The sequence below is a fragment of the Festucalex cinctus genome, chromosome 3 (genome assembly GCF_051991245.1).
Source record: "Festucalex cinctus isolate MCC-2025b chromosome 3, RoL_Fcin_1.0, whole genome shotgun sequence".
Taxonomy (NCBI): Eukaryota; Metazoa; Chordata; class Actinopteri; order Syngnathiformes; family Syngnathidae; genus Festucalex; species Festucalex cinctus.
In genome coordinates, this window is record NC_135413.1 from 8,182,362 (window position 1) to 8,206,382 (window position 24,021).

General features: G+C 45.6%; 1 protein-coding gene across 4 annotated transcripts in view; it reads right to left on the reverse strand.

Moving 5' to 3' along the window:
- Positions 1-24,021, reverse strand: part of LOC144015557 (genetic suppressor element 1-like) — an 84,946-nt gene that overhangs the window by 33,378 nt on the left and 27,547 nt on the right. Inside the window, exon 1 of one of the 4 annotated variants that reach the window (XM_077515652.1) lies at positions 12,812-12,890. The exons of the other annotated variants lie outside the window; for them this stretch is intronic. The gene's annotated coding sequence lies outside the window, so the exon portion shown is untranslated. Of the gene's footprint in view, positions 1-12,811; positions 12,891-24,021 lie in introns of those variants that run through there. 4 annotated transcript variants of the gene reach the window in all.

The window sequence follows — 24,021 nt, forward strand, 5'->3', positions numbered from 1 at the left end:
ATTGTAAAACTTTTAAAACACGTAAAAAACAGCAATGCCTGTTCTTAAAGCGCTTTATAAATAAAGTTGAGTTGAGTAAATGCAGAGATGGCCCCGCCCATGAAACCAGGCTTCACCTCTTCCAAAATAATCCCAGACAGTGAGTTCCAAACGTTGAAGATGCAAAAAGTAAGTAGTGGTTTAGCTTGGGTGCCACCTATCAGCGCATCTGCAATACATGTTCACGTATGAGCTTGTTCGTACAAGCTGCAGTGCCACTCGCATGTAGACAATCCAGAGGTCTTAAAGACGCCGGCAGCAAATTCCCTTGAGGAAATGGACACGCGTGCGCTCATGTGTGTGATTTGCTATTAGGGTCAGACTGTCAGCGCTCTATCTGACACAAAACCACCCCTTGACCGTCACAAAGGCGGAAGAGCCTGTTAAGACAGAGATGTCAATCACAAATGAAGGCATATTGTTACCAATTGACAGTTCTGAACATTTGGGCATTTGTATTATTTCCGCAATACAAATGCTTCCTCCACACGGTGAAAACAAAGATTTTATTGTATCACCTTTTCCTGTGACTAGCATACAAACCAGGAAGATTGTTAAAGTAGTCAAATGACATTTCATCACATTTTGAAATCAAAATAATACTTACAAATCAAATCACAATGATCCAAAGGCCAATGCTTTCAATGGACAGAGAGGGTCATTTCACCGAGTAAGACCACCATTTTGACTTATGGCGTAAGCTCGGAATTTATCGGAAATTATCCGGGGCTAATTATATAGGGAATTGTACTAAAAATTGTATGTTCCCACTTCCAACAGCACAGAGAGAACACATGCCAGTGAATATTGTATTTATATTGTATGTAGTCGCTGCTCCGTGTGTTATAAAATAACTGTTGTTTGAACATTATATGTTAGCATTAAGCTAGTAGACTTTCATCAATATTATGCTATTATAGCTACATACCATGAAGTATGGTTCGGTTAAATATTTTAAAGTGTTCAAAGTTGAATTCTCTTTTTTTTAGGTGACACTTTTAAAGTAAACTTTTCGTCAATCCGAACGAGCGTCATGTATACACGTCATTCGGAATGGTGAGGCTGCATCCGGCATGCGCATGCTCTCTCTTGACATAAATGCGTCATGACGTCATTGTTTCCACCCACTAAAATGGCGGCGCCTCCCCAGAGCCTGTCTAGGAGGAGAGAACGTTTTTACGTTTTACCTTTTTAAGTACTTGAAACTTGTTTTTTTCAAGATGTTGCTTCAGTAAAAGTGTTAACACGATCACAACTACTGTGCTAAATGACGAATGAACTCCATCTTGATAAATCATGTTGTAGTGATCAGAACATAATTCACCCACGGAACGTTGGGACGAAGGGGGAGTTTGTTGGGATGAAAGGATGAAAGGATGAAAGGATAAAAGAACAAAATGTTGGTAGGTCTGTGAGCCTCGCACAGAGTGGGTTGTTGCTGTTAAACGATGAGAAGCTGATATCAATAAACCGCCGGTCTTTGGCTCCGGACTTCAACACTCTGCCTCCGACTCCCGTCACTGCTCGCTACATTGGTGACCCCGACATTCGCCTCGTTGACGTTTCCGAGGCTGAGAATTTGATCGAATTGAGCGACATGGCGAACTCCGCTGATCTCAAGTTACCGGAGTTTTGGGAGTCGGCCGCGGCGACGTGGTTTGTACAAGCTGAAGCTCAGTTTGCCATCCGTGGAATTACGGACGATTCCACGCGCTACTACCACGTCGAGGCCGCGCTCGGGAGCTCCACGGCGGCCAGAGCTACGGCGCTAGCGAACACTACCATCTCCGAGCCACGTGCTCTGGCGGAAGAAGCTGACCGCTTTTTCCTGGCCACCCAGCGGCACAACCACGAGGTCTTGGCCTCTGCACTCGCCTTCCCGGTCCCGGCGGCCGCAACGGCACCTCATAAGGTACGCGCTGCCGTGGATGGCCGATCGGCCCCTGGCTTATGCTATTTTCACGCACGTTTTGGTACCAAGGCGAAGAGGTGCCGCGCCCCTTGCTCCTTTGTTGCGCCGGGAAACGGCGACGCCTCCACTCAGTTGCAGCTGTGAGTGGGGGCGCAGAGTGCCGGCTGCTGTTTGTCGTGGACACCCTCTCCAGACTCGAGTTCCTCTGTGACTCCGGCGCCCGCAGAAGCGTGTTGCCTGCCTCGGCTGAAGGTGCTGCCAGGGGCACTCACCTGTCAGCGGCCAACGATGCACCGATCCGGACCTACGGCACTACGACAGAATGTGTCTTTGGTGTGCCCTCCATCCAATACCTCGGCCACCTCATCAACGAGGACGGCGCCACCCCGCTCCCGGCAAAAGTGGAAGCTGTTGCCGCTTTTCCTCGACCCCGGACGGCCCAGGGTCTTCGGGAGTTCCTCGGGATGGTGACTTTTTGCCACAGGTTCATCCGCCTCTTCCACTTCATCCTGGAGGGCCATGAGTTCATGGTCTTCGTCGATCACATGCCGCTCGCCTTCTCCATGTCGAAGTTGTCCGAGCCGTGGTCCGCGCGGCAACAGCGACAGTTGTCGTTCATATCTGGATACACCACGGACATCCGACATATCGCTGGCAAGGACGACGTGGTCGCGGATTGTCTGTCCAGGGCAGCCGTCAACACGATACCGCTGGGCCTCGACTTTTCCCGGATGTCGGCCGACCAGGCTTCCGACCGTGACACCCAGTCGCTTCGGGGCTCCGACACCGGGTTGCAAGTTAAACCGGCTCATGTTGACCATGTTGACCCCTTGGATCACCCCGCGCCCCCCGCCGCGGCCGCCCCCCTGGGCTGCGCCTTGTGGACCGTGTGGGGTCCCATCCAGTTGTTCCTGCATCCCCGCCAGTTGGTGCGCGGGTCTGTTCTGGTGTTTCTGCTGTGTCCCTCCCGCCCTCGCTCCCTGGGTCATGTACCCGCAGGGGTCCGGCAGTTGCCGCCCCGTCATCCGGAGTTTGATTGTGGGTGAATTCTGGGGGGGCTTGTGTAGTGATCAGAACATAATTCACCCACGGAACGTTGGGACGAAGGGGGAGTTTGTTGGGATGAAAGGATGAAAGGATGAAAGGATAAAAGAACAAAATGTTGGTAGGTCTGTGAGCCTCGCACAGAGTGGGTTGTTGCTGTTAAACGATGAGAAGCTGATATCAATAAACCGCCGGTCTTTGGCTCCGGACTTCAACACTCTGCCTCCGACTCCCGTCACTGCTCGCTACAATGTAATCAATGTCCGTGCACCCCGCGGCTGTGGCGGCTGATCGATTAAACGGGGGAGCATATAAACGGCAGATCGGAATGGATCATGTCACATGTAAACAGGCGACCAGAGATCTTCATTCAGAATGATTTCAATCAGAATTACCAAAAAGTCTCCATGTAAACCCGGCTATAGACGGACTCTCATTTTGGTGAGCAATCGACGAATGACGGATTGATGGTTTATCTTGAAATTTTGATGGATTGACGATGATGGAAGGGTGTCCCAACTGTTGACGATTGCCGAATGCTCAAAATGTATTGATGCGCCCACCTCTGTATAAATATACAAACTTCAGTATGCCTTTACAAATATGAATGTAAATAAATATATTTATTTACATTAAACTAGCACACAATTCTTATCTTGAATAAATGAACGTGGTTATGTGAAACAATGCTTTACGCAAATCTATTTGCAGGTATCTGGACTGGAATGAATGCTTTCTTTTGAATCCAGCAAACATTGTCTTGTTCTGGTGCGCAGAGTAGCATGGATATAATTGTGGAGTAAACAAGTTTACAAGCAAGCTAAGAAGCTAACGCTGTTTTCGTGTTTATTTTTTATAGACAATGATGATTGACTAACATACATAACTCTACCCTGGGTCTGTTTATCCTCCTCTTCCTTTCACCGCTTTCTTAATGCAGCACCTGAAGGCTTGGACATTTCATTGTAAAGGTTTTTGTCATGGTTTGGGTTGGGTTTTTGTTATGGTTTCTTTGTTGATCACTTCAGTTGTTTTCCTTGTCAGTGTCTCGTTTTAGTGTGATCATGTTCACCTGTGCTTGTCATCCCGCACCCTTGTGTTCAGCCAATCAGTTCCCTCACCCACGTGTGTCTTGTCCAGGTGTCACTTGTTGTGTAATTAGTTTGTGTGTATTTAGTCACCTGTTTTCAGATGAGTTCTTGTTGGTCCATTGTCGATTCCACGTTTTGCAGTTTCTCCCGTCTTGCCTTGTTATTTGAGTTTGCGTTGATTTAGGACTTTTGTTTTTGCCGTTTCCTGTCTGCACCTTGTGCACCACGTTATTTTTACATAAGTAATAAAGCCCTTTTTTTGTTTGTACATTGCCTCGGCCTCCTCCATCTGCCTCCCCTCCACTTGGGTCCACAATCCCCCACAAGCCTTGACAGAATGGACCAACCAACAATGGACCCGGAGGGTGCAACAAAGTGGTTGCGTAAGGCTGAGGAGATGCGTCTCCTCAGACTTCCAACAGAGGCTTCAGTGAACGAAGCCATGCGACGTCTGGCTTTGGCCAGAGAGGTGTGGGCTGGCGCACTGCAGCCGCCACCCGCTCCAGTTCCTGCTCCGGAGGCGCCAAGCCAGCGGCCGCCATCCGCTTCAGTTCCTGTTCCGGCGGCACCCGGCCAGAGACCGCCACCCGCTTCAGTTCCTGTTCCGGCGGCACCCGGCCAGCGACTGCTACCCGCTTCAGTTCCTGTTACGGCAGCGTCCGACCAGCGGCCGCCACCTGCTCCAGTTTCTGCTCCGGAGGCGCCAAGCCAGCGGCCGCCATCCGCTTCAGTTCCTGTTCCGGCGGCGTCCGGCCAGCGGCCGCCACCCGTTTCAGTTCCTGCTCCAGCGCCGTCTGGCCAGCGGCTGCCTTCTCCAGCCCGAGTTCCAGCAACACCCAGCCAGCGGCCGCCTTCTCCAGCCCCAGTTCCCGCAACGCCCAGCCAGCGGCCGCCTTCTCCAGCCCCAGTTCCGGCAGCGCCCACCCAGCAGCCGCCGCCTCCTGTTCCTCGCCTGGCGGCGCACGTCCTGCGACCGCCGCCTCCTGCTCCTCACCTGGCGGGGCATGCCCTGTGGCCGCCGCCTCTGTTCCTCTTCGGGCGCCTCGGACGCCCACCTGCACGGCCCCGCCGGGCCTCTCTCGTCGGGTGTCTCGGACGCCCTCCTGCACGGCCCCGCCGGGTCTCTCTCGTCGGGCGTCTCGGACGCCCTCCTGCTCGGCCCCGCCGGGACGCTCTCGTCTGGCGTCATGGACGCCCTCCTGCTCGGCCCCGCCGGGACGTTCTCGTCTGGCGTCATGGACGCCCTCCTGCTCGGCCCCGCCGGGACGCTCTCGTCTGGCGTCATGGACGCCCTCCTGCTCGGCCCCGCCGGGACGCTCTCGTCTGGCGTCATGGACGCCCTCCTGCTCGGCCCCGCCGGGACGCTCTCGTCTGGCGTCATGGACGCCCTCCTGAACAGCCCTAGTCTGGGCCGGATGGGTGGGCCATGTTTCCGCCTCCATGCCCCCTTCCTCCCACCCTGTTTTTGGGCTTTTGTATTGTCCTGCTTTTGGTTTTGGGACGTCTGGGATCCGTCCTTGAGGGGGGGGGGGGGGGTTCTGTCATGGTTTGGGTTGGGTTTTTGTTATGGTTTCTTTGTTGATCACTTCAGTTGTTTTCCTTGTCAGTGTCTCGTTTTAGTGTGATCATGTTCACCTGTGCTTGTCATCCCGCACCCTTGTGTTCAGCCAATCAGTTCCCTCACCCACGTGTGTCTTGTCCAGGTGTCACTTGTTGTGTAATTAGTTTGTGTGTATTTAGTCACCTGTTTTCAGATGAGTTCTTGTTGGTCCATTGTCGATTCCACGTTTTGCAGTTTCTCCCGTCTTGCCTTGTTATTTGAGTTTGCGTTGATTTAGGACCTTTGTTTTTGTCGTTTCCTGTCTGCACCTTGTGCACCACGTTATTTTTACATAAGTAATAAAGCCCTTTTTTTGTTTGTACATTGCCTCGGCCTCCTCCATCTGCCTCCCCTCCACTTGGATCCTCAATCCCCCACAAGCCTTGACAGAATGGACCAACCAACAATGGACCCGGAGGGTGCAACAAAGTGGTTGCGTAAGGCTGAGGAGATGCGTCTCCTCAGACTTTCAACAGAGGCTTCAGTGAACGAAGCCATGCGACGTCTGGCTTTGGCCAGAGAGGTGTGGGCTGGCGCACTGCAGCCGCCACCCGCTCCAGTTCCTGCTCCGGAGGCGCCAAGCCAGCGGCCGCCATCCGCTTCAGTTCCTGTTCCGGCGGCACCCGGCCAGAGACCGCCACCCGCTTCAGTTCCTGTTCCGGCGGCACCCGGCCAGCGACTGCTACCCGCTTCAGTTCCTGTTACGGCAGCGTCCGACCAGCGGCCGCCACCCGCTCCAGTTTCTGCTCCGGCGGCGCCAAGCCAGCGGCCGCCATCCGCTTCAGTTCCTGTTCCGGCGGCATCCGGCCAGCGGCCGCCACCCGCTCCAGTTCCTGTTCCGGCGGCGTCCGGCCAGCGGCCGCCACCCGTTCCAGTTCCTGCTCCAGCGGCGTCTGGCCAGCGGCCGCCTTCTCCAGCCCGAGTTCCAGGAACACCCAGCCAGCGGCCGCCTTCTCCAGCCCCAGTTCCCGCAACGCCCAGCCAGCGGCCGCCTTCTCCAGCCCCAGTTCCGGCAGCGCCCACCCAGCAGCCGCCGCCTCCTGTTCCTCGCCTGGCGGCGCACGTCCTGCGACCGCCGCCTCCTGCTCCTCACCTGGCGGGGCATGCCCTGTGGCCGCCGCCTCTGCTCCTCTTCGGGCGCCTCGGACGCCCACCTGCACGGCCCCGCCGGGCCTCTCTCGTCGGGCGTCTCGGACGCCCTCCTGCACGGCCCCGCCGGGCCTCTCTCGTCGGGCGTCTCGGACGCCCTCCTGCTCGGCCCCGCTGGGACGCTCTCGTCTGGCGTCATGGACGCCCTCCTGCTCGGCCCCGCTGGGACGCTCTCGTCTGGCGTCATGGACGCCCTCCTGCTCGGCCCCGCTGGGACGTTCTCGTCTGGCGTCATGGACGCCCTCCTGCTCGGCCCCGCCGGGACGTTCTCGTCTGGCGTCATGGACGCCCTCTTGCTCGGCCCCGCCGGGACGCTCTCCTCTGGCGTCATGGACGCCCTTCTGCTCGGCCCCGCCGGGACTCTCTCGTCTGGTGTCATGGACGCCCTCCTGCTCGGCCCCGCCGGGACGCTCTCGTCTGGCGTCATGGACGCCCTCCTGCTCGGCCCCGCCGGGACGCTCTCGTCTGGCGTCATGGATGCCCTCCTGAACAGCCCTAGTCTGGGCCGGATGGGTGGGCCATGTTTCCGCCTCCATGCCCCCTTCCTCCCACCCTGTTTTTGGGCTTTTGTATTGTCCTGCTTTTGGTTTTGGGACGTCTGGGATCCGTCCTTGAGGGGGGGGGTTCTGTCATGGTTTGGGTTGGGTTTTTGTTAAGGTTTCTTTGTTGATCACTTCAGTTGTTTTCCTTGTCAGTGTCTCGTTTTAGTGTGATCATGTTCACCTGTGCTTGTCATCCCGCACCCTTGTGTTCAGCCAATCAGTTCCCTCACCCACGTGTGTCTTGTCCAGGTGTCACTTGTTGTGTAATTAGTTTGTGTGTATTTAGTCACCTGTTTTCAGTTGAGTTCTTGTTGGTCCATTGTCGATTCCACGTTTTGCAGTTTCTCCCGTCTTGCCTTGTTATTTGAGTTTGCGTTGATTTAGGACTTTTGTTTTTGTCGTTTCCTGTCTGCACCTTGTGCACCACGTTATTTTTACATAAGTAATAAAGCCCTTTTTTTTTTGTACATTGCCTCGGCCTCCTCCCTCTGCCTCCCCTCCACTTGGGTCCTCAATCCCCCACAAGCCTTGACAGTTTTTGATGTATAGACAACACAAGCGTACCATCCATCTATTGATAGCGCTAACACTCTGAGATGATGTGCGACCCTTCCCCTACCTTTCACTGAAAACAGCAACAGTGGGTGAGAAGTCATGATCTCATAATCATTTATTTGGACTAAAAATCATTAAAAAAAAACAAAAACTAATTATTATTCAAACTATTTTAGCTGTATAACATTTTATTTTAAAAGAAATGAGGTGGGAAACATTTGGTATCGTTTGTGTTTATTTGGAACCCCCTCCTCTCGATGGCGCCCTAGGTGACCACCTCGTTTGCCTATACCCATTGTGGGCAACATCCTTTCGTAAAAGTTGGTCAGAAGGAGGAACCTAGAATTCGGCAACCTTTCCTTCAAGTACTTCCAGGTCATTTTGGTTGGTTAGTAAAGGAAAGTATAGCCTCTAAGTATATGTTAGTGTTAATCCAGCGGACTTTTGTTAAATTAAATGTATGGGTTTGTTTGGTCATTCTTAGACTTAGACTTGACTTTATTGATCTGTTTGTTTTTGATTGTTCTGGTATTTTAATTTCCGTACAGCAAAGAAAACAAGTTCCCTGGGTTCACACGCACCCTCTGTTGTCACAGCGCATCCCCCAATTTGAGAAAGACTGGTGGCAGGTATGATTAAACTGGCAGACACAGATAACAAGCAAACATGCTTTGCGTCTTTTTTTGGAGAACTGTGTGAGCCAGAGATTGAGAATAGGCTCTAAGGAATTATTCCAAAAAAAACAAAAAAAATGTCTTAATTAGGGCTGTCAAAGTTAAAGCGTTAATAGATTAATTAATCACAGAAAAATGTTGCATTAATCACAAATTAATTTTTTTTTTTTTTTTTTAGCGCACTTGAGCCTTGAACGTAACCGCGGATGGTTCCATCGAAGGCTGCGCAGGTCAGTGATTAGGTCAATGCACGGCATTTCCTATGCCTGTTGTAGTCTCTACCACAAATTTTCACCTGTTATATTCTGGGGGGGTTTTTCATTTGTTTTTTTACAATGCAGCGTTATTTTTCTTCATTAAAACACAAAACAAATTGTGGTGGATTTGGGGAGACTAGTACTGTACTATTACTGTAGTTTCAATTCACTTCAATGAGAAAAAATATTTCATTTACAAGTAAATTGTGTTATGCAACAAATTCAACTCATATGTCAAGGTACCATTGTACTCTATGTACTATGTATGCTATTTTTGCTTTCCTACAAATATCCAGCTCCTCTTTATGTGGCGTATTCGGGTAACCACTCCACAATTCTGATTGCATCCAAGATCCCTGAATAACATTAAGAACTCTATTTGTGTGCCTCCCGCATAAAAGCGGGGGGAATACAAGGAGGTGAGTGCACGTGTAGATGCTTTTATGTCTCTTAATGCAACGTAATTGCGTGTATCTCTTCATGTGACGTCCAAACACAAATTTCCCCGGGGCCAATTAGGCTGAACGTGAATCTATTGATTAGTGGGCACACTTAGCGCAAACGTAGGCTGGAGCAACCTTTGTCCCAATCCGCCCGACCCCCTCCTTTTAACCCTCTCACTGACCCACTAATGTTAATTACAGCTGGAATTAGCCAGCAGCTCCCTACAATACAACAACCCTACCCCCCTGCTCGCTCACTACAGCCATGACCTCATTATCACCACACGCACATGCACACTCATCCTTCGCACATACAAGCAATAAGCAGTGGTAAACACTTGGACACTGTGCAATGTTTCGTTCATCATTTTAGTCGAGTCCAAACAGCCTGTAATATACATGCCAGACCAGTCGATGGTGCTGTCACATTCTGAAGCCTGTCTCCGACTAAGCGGCTAACATTTGCGAGTGTAAAATGATTTTTAGTTAAAGTTTGTTCAAGGTCGCAAAGTCATTTGCCTGACATTCGGCAATAGTTTTAATGGTCGCCAACTGTTTCTGGTGTCCCAAGGAAATTTTGAACATGGTAATAATAACCATTAAAATCATTGCCGAATGTCTGGCCGACGTTTGGCGAGCTATCTATCTTATCTACCTACCTAACTACCTACCTATCTCGGCATATGTCATACTTGATGCCCTGTTACGGTCCACATTGTTTCGTGGCGTTTTTTTTTTTTTTTTTTTTTTTTTTTTGTTGTTTTTGTTTTTAGCTCATTCACTGCCAGTCATTATAGAAAATTTTTACATTTCCAATACTCGCGTGATATTACATTCAATAATTATATATAAACCGAATCTACCAAATAACAGAATAGACTCCCTACTTTTTGTCCCGTCCCGTTCTTTTATAATTGACAGCAGAAAAATTTAGGTTTGCCAAAATACAGCCATTTCTCCCATGGACTCTGAAACTGTGTTTATTTCCTATAAAATGGCAAGTATACTTGTCAAAGGCAATGAATGAGTTAGTGTAGGTGTCATTCTGTGTGGTTGTGCTCCCGACTTAGTCCACCAATGTCACAAATGACTTAGTCCAGCTGGAATCAGCTTGTGTTAGAGGGAAACCTCCAAAACCTGCGGGACTACGGCCCTTGAGGACCCAGTTCTCCCACCCCTGGTTTTTAGTGCATCATACCTTCGCCACAGGTCGACTGGTCATCTTTAAGCCCACTTCTCATTCATGTGACTTTCGCCATAACTCTCGATCCATTCATTTGGCCATAAATCATTCGATTTTGCTCTAGAGCAATCGGATATCGGGAGAGTGGCCCGAAATTCAGGAGTGTTAGCTCCATGCTAAAGTATAGCTTTTGTTCATGTGTGTTTGTGTGTTTCCTTGCGTTGTGCCCTGTCTGTGTGTTGTTCCCCTGATTCCTGTCCACCCGTTCATCTCGGTGTCACCCCAAAACCCCACTAGAATGATACTGCATTCTTCACAATGTTACCCACCCGGCTAGTAACAGGCCCTAAGCTAAACTGTGACATTAGTGAAGTTTTGCTTTAAAAAAAAAATGCTAAACTGCATTTACTCTCATAACTTAATGTATTGTAGGTAGTAGTGACATATTTTTCATGATAAATGGCTATGTCTGTGACTGTTTCTTCAAGGCAACCAACACTATAAAAAGACATTTTTGCGTAACAATTTTGTATAATTTCATACAGTGGAGTAATCAGTAGTAAAACTACACAATTTGGAAGTTTGCCTCTTTTCTCAAGAAGAAGTAAAAATGAAATGGCTTGTGTCAAAATATTTATATTTTTATGGCAAAAACAAAAATATCTTTTTGCACAACAATTAGTTAAATGACATCCAGGTATTTAGGAAGTGTGCTGTTTTTGGACTCATAAACAAAATGGCCATATATGCATGTGGATTTTTCTTTATAAATAATGGTTTTGCTAAAAAATTAAGCAGGATTTTGCAATGTAAAGTGACATATTTTGGAAGTTTGACCTTTTTGTACAAGCGTAATAAAATGACTAACCTCTATAAATACCAGCATACTAGTAAAAAAAACAAAACAAAAAAGAAGTCCTTCTTGTAACAATTTATTAGGTTTTAATTAGTGCTGTCAAATGATTAAAATTTTTAATCTGATTAATCACACTTTTTAATTTTGATTAATCAGGATTAATCAGCTAAATTACTTGCATGATATAAACTAAAAAATACCGTAATATTTTGACATTAATGCATTTTGCAAACATTGATTAAATGCATGTACACAACTGCATGCATGCGTGTATTGCTCAAAACGTAACAGCATCATATCAATTCGGCGCAATTCAGCAATTATATTGCAAAGAACGTGCTAAATACTGACGAAAACGTGGTAACAGCATCATATCAACTGGGCGCAATTCAACAATTATTAATTAATAAAATGCAAATTTATTTTATTTTATCTGGTCCCGTCTGGGTGTTGTTCAATCAACTGGAGTCACCCCTCATTCATCTTGGAACAACAGGCATAGGAAATTGACCTAATCACTGACCTGCACAGCATTCAATGTAACCATCCGCGGTAATGCTCAAGGCTCAAGTGCGGTCCAAAAAAAATAGTGCGATTAATATGCGTTAATACGTGATTAATGCGACAATTTTCTGTGATTAATTAATCTGTTAACGCTTTAACTTTGACAGCCCTAGTTTTAATACAAAAAGTAATGTACCGTAATTAGTAGTCAAGTGACATATTTCGGAAGTTCACCTCATGAAGTAAATTAGTCAAATTTGTACTTTTTAAATATTTTTTTTTTTTAAACTTCCAATTGAATACAGTGTTAGTACTTTCACATACATTCACACACAACCATATAGGACCCAAAAAGATCCATTGGAGTGAAAGGGCAAGAGATGATGCACAAAGAAATGATGCACAAAGAAATGGATTGTCAACCTGCTACTCAACACCCTGCCATGTGTACACATGCAAAAACACACATTCACATTCAGAGGGGGCAAAAGTGCTTACAATCTATAAGCCAGTAGATGTAAAGACAGAGAACTCAATATAAACAGCTGACAAATCTACTTCATTCCAGCAACTGTACTTTTTTACTTCCTGCCAGTAGAACAGCATTAGACAGAAAGAGAGTGATGAACATGTTAAAAAAAAAAAAAAAAAGATCCTGATGAGGCTCTGCTGAGGTTGTGATAAGACTCTCTTTCTCACCATCCCTTCACCCCCAAACACGCACACACTTCTCCTCCCCCCATCTCTTCCTTTACTCTCATCTATCTCGGATCGCAGGGAGCTCATTTCACTCAAGCCAACAACACGCCGCTTGCTGTTTCAGTTCTTTTGCTCGCCACAATCTTGCTGCCATATCCCCTTGATAGTCCCGCACCACGTAAACACACACTATGCAGTCACACACATGCACATTTTGTAGTAACATGTGCATGTGTGCATAATTCAAATACGCAAACACTCACCCTCCTGCTCACTCTTCCGCCTGTTCGTCGTCTATGTGCTCCTCTGTGACTCTCTCTCTCTCTCTCTCTCTCTCTCTCTCTTGCTCTCAGCCTTGCAGCTGCTGTGTGGTCACGTGACCTCTCAACCTACCCTGCCTCCTCCTCTGCATCCACTAGCAGCCCCCTTCCTTTCCTTCCCACTCCATCTATCACAACCTCTCACCCCCCATCTTCCTCCTTGTCGTCTCTCTTTGTCACTCGTTGCTTTCCAGTTTTCTCTCTCAAAGTGTGCTCGAGTCATCCTTCCTTCCTTTGGGCTTTGGTGTGTGTTTGTGTGTGCGCTCGTATGCGTGTATTAACCCGCCACCCATCCATCACTCTGTCGCTGTTCCAGTCATTCTCGTCTGTTTCGGGACAGGGATGAGAGGAGGTGCAGTAATAGTGTGGTTGGTATGTCTCCTGACAGTGACCTATCACCCCTCACCTCTAACCTTTGCCGCCACAGCCAACTTGAGGTTCAGGATATCAAACAAAGCAAAAACACAAAAGTAATGTTTCATTTTTAAAGGGAATGTATACCGCTAACTTTTTAGATTGAAGCAGCACAGTGGCTAGTGGTTAGCAAATGTGCCTTCACAATTCTATGGTTTTGGGTGTGTGGGAATTTGGCAGGTCATGCTGCACCATGCTGGGGGCTCTGGAGGATGGACGCGTTTTCTTTTACATGCCTCCGATGCATCTGACAATTTGGTGACTGAAAGTAGATTATACTTTAGACCAGCTCGAAGCAGGTCTAAGTCGTGGCACAGGTGGTGTCATATGAATTTGGTGAGTTTGATTGAGGCGCAGGCAGACAGATTCTGCGCTCTGCCGTTGATGGTCTTGTCATGGTCCTCTGTGATCACCCTAGCCAACTTTGCATCATCCGCAAGTGGAGATCCGCTTGCAGTTCCTTATAAATGTATTTTTAAAGGGATTACATCATGGTATTTTAAGCCCTTCCACAGTTAACTATAGGCATATAATGATTCAATCTTACCTTTGACACCACAGCGATGTAATTTTTTTTTAATGAAATATTAGGGGTTTTGATGGTTATTTCTCTAATGCGGAAGTAAAACCGTGTGGTTGCCGCGTCCCAGGCGAGCCAACTGCAGTCTGCTGTTGGAGCTCTGCGTTTGAGCTCTCCTCTGAATGCAAGCCATCAATTCTTCAATAAACATTTGAAACAAAACAGCTCCTTGGTGAAAAAAATTGTAGCGGAGGAGGGGAGGAGAGGGAAGAAGAGAGAAGAAAGAAGAAGGGGGAGGAAAAAAGTAAGCCGGCCACGAATCGGGGATCTGCAGCTTACAGGGCAAGCGCACTAACCACTACACCATTTATTCAGTTAGATTCAGCAGCGCAAAAATTTTACTTGTAGTTTACACATGTGTCAGCCAGTGGGATTTTAAGAAGGCCAATTGTCATTGCACTTTGGCATTGGAAATGTGAAGGATAATTGATTGGTTTGAATTCATTTGGACAGAATGTTTACTGATAAAGGCTACTTTTATTACTATCCCATAGCGGTCTCAGAGAAAGTGGGCGTGCGTTTATTCCACAAAGGCATTGTAGGGGTGGGTCTGCACATAAAGACGTGCAAACTGAATGCAAACTGAATTTAAAGGGTATGAAAGAAAGGAGTCACTTCCACTGGCTGGAAAGCAATCGGCTTTGTTCACTCCCACAATGGCGTAAATTCACCTTTCTATTTCCGCATGTCTATGAAAATATCAATGGAAAGAAAACTTCACCCATGCAGTTCGACTACGCTTTGCACTAGACTTGCGCTGGGCACAAAAATAGAGCCAGAAGACTGGATGGATGGATGGATGGATGGATGGATGGATGGATGGATGGATGGATGGATGGATGGATGGATGGATGGATGGATGGATGGATGGATGGATGGATGGATGGATGGATGAATGAATGGATGGGAAGATTGATAGCTGCATGGATGGATGGACAGATGACCGCATGGATACATGGTAAATGAATCTGTTGTGTGCTGAAGGGTTGGATCCCAGAACGCAGACACAAATAAGGTTTTAACTATTTATTCACATAACATGACTAAACTAAAATCAACGAGAATGCATCAAGAATCGCGACACGTCAAGCCCCCCTTAGGCAGCGGAGAAGCACAGCGAAACAGTGAGCAATAATCCGGCAAAACACACACACTTCTCAGACCCTTCCTTATATAGACAGTCAATCGATCTCATTGGTTGTGGCTAGACATGTGAGTACCAGTACTGACATGGAATTCTCTGATTGGCTGTTAACCCAGTAATTACAGATAGTTCCTGACATCAACAAACATCATATAGCATAAAAGATCCTTGACATCATATAGTCCAGACACCATATAGCCTAAAACTAGTTGAAACTGGATGCTGTTACGTCAATACCAAAACAGACACGTAATGGGTCGTGAACTCTGGTGCCCAGTCATGCTCTACTCAAACTTAACCCAGGCGTGACCCCAGACATGAGACAAGACCCAAACATTACTCCTGCATGACTCGAGTCATGACAAATGATAGATGCAATGTGTAAAAATATTGTAGAGCCCAACAACACAAGCTAATAACATCGCTTGCTCTGAGTCATAATTAAAATCATATTTTTCCCAATCAAACACACATGCGTAGACCCTCCCCCAAACACACAAACGCATATACAGTACATACATTGTACCTAATTGAATAGCAAAGCTCAGCATGATGTCATACCATAGAACCTGTCCAGACCTGCTGTCCTCCCTCCCCCTTCCTTCCAAACACACGCACGCACACGCACCTGATTCTTCCTCTATGAGGACAGTGGGGGGTGCATAACCTACTGTGTCAGCTCATTAAGAGCAGCCAGTGTGTGTGCGCGCGCGCGTGATTGTGTACATGTGTGTGGCTCGACACTTTAAATTCACTCTGCTAGTTTATTACCTCCACCAAGGGTGAGAACATGAGGACGGGAGCTATTGTTAAGATCGTCATTTGCTGCTTGGTTAGTTCGTGGGAGGACTAAAAAATGACACACACAGTTGATTTCAATCCAACTTTGTTGGGGGTGGGGCTCTGTAGGTTTTGACAATGCATGCAAATGCAAATTGAATTGTACCAAAAAAAAAAAAAAAAAAAAAAAAAAAAACAGGAATCAAAATCAACAGATCAAAACAGAGGTCACTTTGTTCGCTAAATGTAAATGTTGTTTTCACCCTTTTAAGTCACATTAGCACCCCTTCCAGGATCACAAATGGGTTTCCCAATTGCAATGAAGGGAAAATCCATTAATCTATTCCAGCCCCCACAAAAAACAAACAAAAACTATCTAATGTATTTTTTCATAACAAAAATAGCACACTCTATATTGTACTTTGTAAAACGTACAGTAAGGACATGGTGAATAGAATGTAAAGTTTTTATTTCAATTCAACGGACTTTGCTGCTGAGCCACCTGGGGGCAATATAAATCAGCAGTGGCGAGCGGTGAGTTTTTGTAGTGGACATGCTGAAGACACGTGCGAGCGGCCGTAAGGGCACGAGCGAAACATTTTTGGGGTATTTTTATTATTAATTTCAATGTTAAATATTATTTTATACCACTGTGTGGGTATAAAATTAAAGCAGAAATATTCAGGACAGGTTGATACGCGCACACTTAATGTAACCAGTTCCGTGGTGTATGAAATGAAAAAATCACAATTTGCCAATTCGTTGGAATTTACAGTATTCGGAACTGGCTCGTGCCCATGATGTAAACTCAACCCGGAGAAGGGAAAAAATGACATTGCAGAAAAGCCGCAAGAGGTTTCAACCAACAATGAAGTTTGCTGACCTATTTGGACAGCCCTAGCTAGCCACTGATGTTTTCTCGTACTTCCTTTCTTGAAAGTGAGGGACGAAATTATTCCCCGTTTTCGTGATGATTACTCCAGTAGGACGACCACTTTTAATGATATTTTCGCTGTACCATTCCTACGGACCGCGGAGCATGGCCGAGAACGCTGGAGCCTCCCCGGGCATGAAATATGGCCATTTGCCGGCCCTCTATCTCCGGGATGCAAAGGCATTGACTGCTAGCCAGTGCTAGTTACAATATAACCAGCACAGTACAACAGCTCTCGATGCTAGCAGGAAAAAAAAGTACAACAAACAACGTTAACTGAACTTGCACGCCTCCGACCCTACTTCCCTCCCTCCTGCGAGACCTGTGTTGCGTTCACTAACAGTCAGACATCATAGTGCTCAACAACCCCACTTAGTTCGTTACACTTCCTTTCCTCAAAAGTTCTCCGGGAAAAGGGCACTCATTGGGATTCGGCGATGAACTTGAACTGAACAATGACTGTTGACCACAGAACAAGCCAAGTAAGCCTATTTTGTGCATGCACTTTGTATATTGTATATTGCCTATATTGACACTGTTGAAACTCATACAGCATATAGTCCTGTATCTAATCGATTATGGTCTAAAATGGTCATATCTTGCTGTATGGTCGGTTGTACAAATAGACAAGGGTGTACTGTAAACCAAACGTAACGTTTCATCGCATATCTACTGATGAAGCTAAGGCGTCGTTGGTAGCAGCAGACTCCAGGCAGCCCTCAAAGTGTTTGAGAATTTTCACAATTTTTCAGCTATCAGTTTTTACGAGGTTAGTAGATCAATTTTACTAGCAAACATAAACTCTGACAAAGATTGTAACAGAGGATTGAATTGAATTATGTCTTTCAAATCACGTTAATGCAAACACACAGCTTAGTTTTTAAGTGCACTTTCTTCAAAACTATTAAGTGCCTTTGCCTCTTAAAGCGACACAATATATATTATATATTATATTATAACTAATTTTCAAGTATTGGATTAGGCATTGTGTATGAAGAATAAAAGTGCAAACATCTCTGGCATTGTATTCACTGAATTTTCGTTTAAACCAATTAAGTATCAAAATAAGAACATACCGTAGTGAACGCCATTATCCTGGTCACGTGATCGTGATGACGTATCCCGTGCGTAAACGGAAGCAGCCTTCGCGCACTTCAATGGGAGTTTGCTGACGTAATGAGGAAGAAAAAGACCATCTTCGTCTCCAAATACTGCACCAATTTTGATTAGAGTAAAATCCTCAGCATGTCATTCCGTATAATTAGGGATGTAACGATACCAAACGTCACGATACGATATTATCACGATATGAAGGTCACGATACGATAATTATCACGATATTGTGGGGGCGTTGGCGTTATTTAAAAAAAAAATCACAATATTGTAAAAAAAAAAAAAAGAGCTCATAGTAAAAAAAAAAAAAAAGCACAATATTGTGCTTTTGGACATAACAGCAATGCATATAAACCACCTACAATCTCTAATAACAATATTGAGGCACTTACTTTCTAATGCAAGCACACATTGATCTCTTCACAAGCAAATTAGGTTTCCCTTCATCTGACAATTAGCATAGATTTTAAACATAGAAGGCCAAAACATCCTTAATGAAAATTTAATTCCACTAATAAACTAGCCACAAGAGGCAAGGCAAGGCAAGGCAAGTTTATTTGTATAGCACATTTCATACACAAGGCAACTCAATGTGCTTTACACAAGGAAAGACAACACATAAGCATCAAGAAACAGTAGTTAACATTCAGAGGAAGAAAAATAAATGAAAATAGGTTACAAAATTTACTAAAAAGAACATACAATAACAATCTTAAAACATTATTCAACAAACTTTAAAACATTTAACATAAGGAAGTTTAAAATAATAAAAAAAACACTTAATTAAAGCTGTTTAAAAGTCCCTAATCAAAGGTATAAGAAAAAAGCAAAGTTTTTAACCTGGATTTAAAAGCATTTACACTCGGGGCTGACTTCACTTCTGTTGGCAGCCTATTCCATCTGTGTGCAGCATAATAGCTAAATGCAGCTTCACCATGTTTGCTTCGAACTCTGGGTTCCACTAGTTGGCCCAAGTCTGTAGATCTCAGAGCCCTGCTGGGTTTGTACTCAATCAGCATTTCTTGGATATATTCAGGACCCAAACCATTTAGTGATTTATAGACGAGTAGCAGAACTTTAAAATCAATTCTACAGCTGACTGGGAGCCAGTGTAAATCCTTAAGTACTGGAGTAATATGTTCTGATCACTTTGTTTTGGTCAGAACTCGAGCTGCAGCGTTCTGAATTAGCTGCAATTGTCTCATGTTCTTTTGAGAGAGTCCAGTCAGAAGACCGTTACAGTAATCTAGTCTGCTGGAGATAAAAGCATGGATAAGCTTCTCTTGGTCTGCTTGAAGCATGCAGTCCTTCAGTCTGGATATGTTTTTCAGCTGGTAAAAGGCTGTTTTAGTGATGAATTTAATATGATTGCTGAAGGTCAGATCTGAGTCTATTAGTACCCCAAGATTTCGAACTTGGTCTTTAGTTTCTAAAGACAGTGACTCAAGCTGTTTTTTTTTAACAGCAATCCTCTTTTCTTTATTGCCGAAAACAATGAGCTCCGTTTTGTTTTCGTTCAGCTAAAGGAAATTTTGGTTCATCCAGTTGTTAATTTGCTCTAGAGAATGACACAATGCGTTAATAGAACTGCTGTCATTTGGGGACATTGATAAATACAATTGTGTGTCATCTGCATAACTATGGTAGTCAACATCTGCGTTCTGAAGCATTTGACCCAAAGGTAACATATACAGACTGAACAACAGGGGTCCAAGGACTGACCCTTGAGGAACCCCACATGTCATGGCCTTTCGATCAGATTCAAAATTTCCAATAGTCACAAAGTAACTCCTTTCCTCCAAATAAGACCTGAACCATTTAAGGACTGTTCCATTTAACCCCACCCAAGTTTCCAGCCTGTCTAACAGTATATTATGATCAATCGTGTCAAATGCTACACTGAGGTCCAACAAGACGAGAGGGTGCTAGAACTGCACAAATGGGAATCAACCTGACTTTTTTTTAACAGATGTGTTCCTTTTAAATATTGTGAACATGACGATGACGATATTGTGGCAGTTTTAATATCACGATATCGCCCTTATCGTGACATCCCTAGTTATAATAGCTGACAGACATCCACGAATTGTACACACTGAGTCCGAATGAGAGGAGAAGTAGCCAAATGTTTTACGACCTCTTAAAGTTGTCTGTAATAGCAGTCAGAGTGGCGTCAGCCCAGCTTTCGGTGCTCCTCACGAGGCTGCTAAATGGCTTTACTAGCTTCGCTCGCACAGCAGCACTTAACACTTCCTCACCATCCATAAACAACACATGCGCACGCACACGCACACACGTTTGTCTTTGTATCATCGTGGGGACTTCTCATTGACATAATGCTTTTCCCTAACCCTTTCCCTAAACTCAACCATCAAAAATGATTGCCGACCCCCATTCCTTACCCTAACCTCAACCATAACCCAATTCAAACCTAAACTCTAAAACCAAGTCTTGGGCCTTAAAGGTCCCACAATGGTAGTTAATCCTGGAAAATCACGCGTGCATGGTCCCCACAATGTAGAAAAGACAAAGGCACACACACACCCACAAATCAGCTGACTCAGTTGACTTTACACACTGCACTCCGCAAAATATATGCATGCGACCCCGGGGGACAAAACAGCCAGCACGCATTTGTGCTGCTGGGATAAATGGAGCAGAAAAAGCACAGAGTGTAAGAAGCAACACCTCCAGCTCAAGCACAGACAATTAAGGACTCTGAAACAGTGAGTCGTGGACATTGTGGATGCAATGATTGCGCTTGACATGCAACAATAAGCTTCATTGGCTCTATTTTCATTCAAATCAAATGTGTTACCACAACTCTAAATATTTGGAAATGCTGGTTAGAACGCACTACCCCAAATGCCCCCTATAGTGGCTGCGAGCAGAATAGGGATGACTTCAGAAAGCTGATTGGACACTAGTCTGCTCATCGTATTCAGTCACTCAGGGCAACCAAGCACTTCGGAAACAGAATTGCCCTTAGCCCACATGTGTCAAGATCCGGTCCTCGAGGGCCAGAGTCCGGCATGTTTTCGAGGTTTCTCTACTCCAACACACCTGATTCAATGATCTGGATCATCATCGGGCTCCCGCAGAGCTTGCTGATGAGCTTAAATATGAATCAGCTGTGTTGAACGTGGGGAAACCTCGAAAACGTGCAGGACTCAGGCCCTCGAGGACCGGACTTTGACACCACTGCCTTAGCCCAGAACCTCAAAAAAATACTTTGCTCTCCAAGTATCATGACTAACATTCACGTACAATATAGAAGGCCTACGTGTTCATCAAAAATGATTGTATTGTTCCACTGTAAAGGAGCTAAAAGTACATTATGCACAATAATTTTGCAATGTAATTACACTATAAGAACAAATAACCATTTTGAGGCAAGTTTCTTATACTTGATCTGCATTTATTGCTGAAATATTTTTCCCCGCATTTTAAATATGTTATTAGGAGAAACTATGGGAATTTTCTCCCTTATCCAGAAATCAGCCTCATCATTTTAATTTGTGTAGAGGGGGTCAGACAGCCTCAGTCCCTCCTCCTCCTCTTCGTCCCGTGGCCCCGGGCTCCTCACACGGCAGGTGTCGACAGAGCACTGGCTTGACCTCGACCATCTGAACAAATACAAGGGCGCCCCGAGACACATAAAATAGCAGATGCATGCAGGCATGTGCTGCTGGGGAAAAGCGTGCTGCGTCAACCAAGGTGTGTGCAATGCAAAGTGGATTGCTTATGTGAGGTTTCTGCAAGTACACTTGCCTCCTCTGACAAAAAAAAACAAAACAAAACAAAAAACAAAAAAAACCACACACGCACATTTGAGGTTTTCATCGAAGAGTCGGAACTGTCTAAAGGTGTGAATGTGAATGCAGTATGTGTATTATGATTTAGTCAGCCAATCCAGGGTGTACCCCACTTCTTGTCAAAAGTGAGCTGGAATATGCTTCAGCCCACCCATGTCACAAATGAAGTATTAAAAAAACAGATAAATGTTTCATATTTCTGGCCTGCAAGTTTTGCAACTATTCAGAGGTGGGCACTTCCGTCGTAGACAGATGCCCACATTTTCTTTCTGACGCGAAGCCAAGAAAAAATACACGGACTGAAGCAGGTTTTCGGCCGTCAATCCGAGTCAGTACAAATCGTACTTCTCAGTCCATGTAATTTTTCAAGGCTTTGCGTCATAAAACGCACCGAAAATGTGGAAGAGACGCCAAAAAGTTGCGCACCTCTGCAAATATTGACTGGAACTAGGGGTGGCAAAATTAGTGCGTTAATTTTGAGTTAATTTAGTGTTCCTTTCATGCCACTCATTTTTTTTAACGCGTGATTAATGACCGCCCCTTACTTGGAAAGCCTGTACGGGGGGAATTCCAGTCGCAACGCAGCAGACACATCCACATAAATTTAATAATATAATAACACAAATATTTGTGGAGACTGGGGTCAAGTTTATTTTACAATTTTAATAATGTGCAGAATTTCACTAGTTACTTCATGTTAAAGATTAGATAGCTCTTAATATGAAAAGAAAAATGCACTAAGCTGTCACCAACGTCTTACAAATGCAATTATGCCATCTAGTGGCAGAAATATTACCTCAACACAAATCAATATCACACTCGTTTTTTTTACAGCACAGTACATCTTTTTTTATTTTAACTCAATTTTATGAATGATGACAATGTATGTATGACTAAAAGATGCATCCATATGCTGCATTCGAGGATGGTTGGAAGTCGGATATATCCAAGTTGTTTTTTCCCAGTTCCAACCTGAAAGCGTTCGAGGCGAACGTAAACAACCAAAATGGCGGATAGTAATAAATGTTTTTTTATTTTGGTCCTCAAAACTCATTTTGACCTCGAGAAAACTTACCTTTTCGCAATTTTGTCAAATCGTAAGTTAACTTTTGAAGTCATGCGATTAATTACAATTAAAAATGTTATTGTCTGACACCCCTAACTGTAACTACAAAATGCAACCACTGTAAAAATTGTGTCTGAATGCAGCAACATATAGGTGAAGATGCTGTAACTACAACCACAAACTTACTGGCAATGAACACCGCAATCCAAGTCCTACGAAATCTGCCTAGCAACAAGTTGCCACCAAACTTGTTTTCCTGGTATGTCAATTAAAACAAACTGCCACTCAATGCATGAATGACTAACAAACAGACACAACTACTACAGCCAAAAGAGGAGGCGAGGGATGTGTATGCATGTGTGTCTGCGCGCGTGTACACGCGCGTGCGTGCGCTTGTGATGTGTGTGTGAGTGGGCTACTTTAGTATATAAACATGAGGAGAGGATCATTAAAAGAGATTGGAGGTTGACTGGGATGCCTTGCAGAGCAGCTGGTCCTTGACAGGTCAGATGGTGCATGGGGCCGTGTGTGTGCGTGCATGTGTTGAACTCCACCTGCAGGCTGTACACGCTGTACACACGCACACACAACCACACACGCACAATAGCCAAGTGATCCGCTTGGCTGCTGCTAATGCACCCAGTGGCGTCTGTCTATTTGACGCCAACAATACAGCCACTGTTAAAGGCCTCCTTTGACTCCTGTGGGTGTTGCAGGACGACACCCTGCATCTCAGTCGGTGGGTGGAGAGATGTGGGGAGACTCCGTGACAGCAACTAACCCAAAATAATCCTAACCCTAACCCCACAAGGGCAGCTCTTGTATGCAGTTCTGTGCTAGGAAGGAAACGTCAAGAAAACGCTTCTCGCCTGGGCAAACTGGGGAGGAAGTGGAACTCTGTCGTGGGCACTCAATTGGACAGATGTCTGGGGCCGAAAAGACAATGCAAACAAGCTTCTTTATCATGGACAATCCATCGCATCCACTACACAGCACCATCTCTCGGTCGATGAGCAGGGACTGCTGACACCGCACTCCATGCTGCCTCTCCCTCTCTCTCTCTCTCTCTCTCTCTCCCTCTCTCTCTCTCTCTCTCTCTCTCTCTCTCTCTCTCTCTCTCTCTCTCTCTCTCTCTCTCTCTCTCTCTCTCTCTCTCTCTCTCTCTATCTATCTATTTCAAGATAGGTAGCTCTCTTTTTACTTGGACCATTACCCTAAGAAACCCCAAACCTATGACTAAATTTCACGTCCGTTAAGTTTGGTTTGCCAAAAACGGGAGCATTTGTTTGCTCAGCAACAGGTTGGAC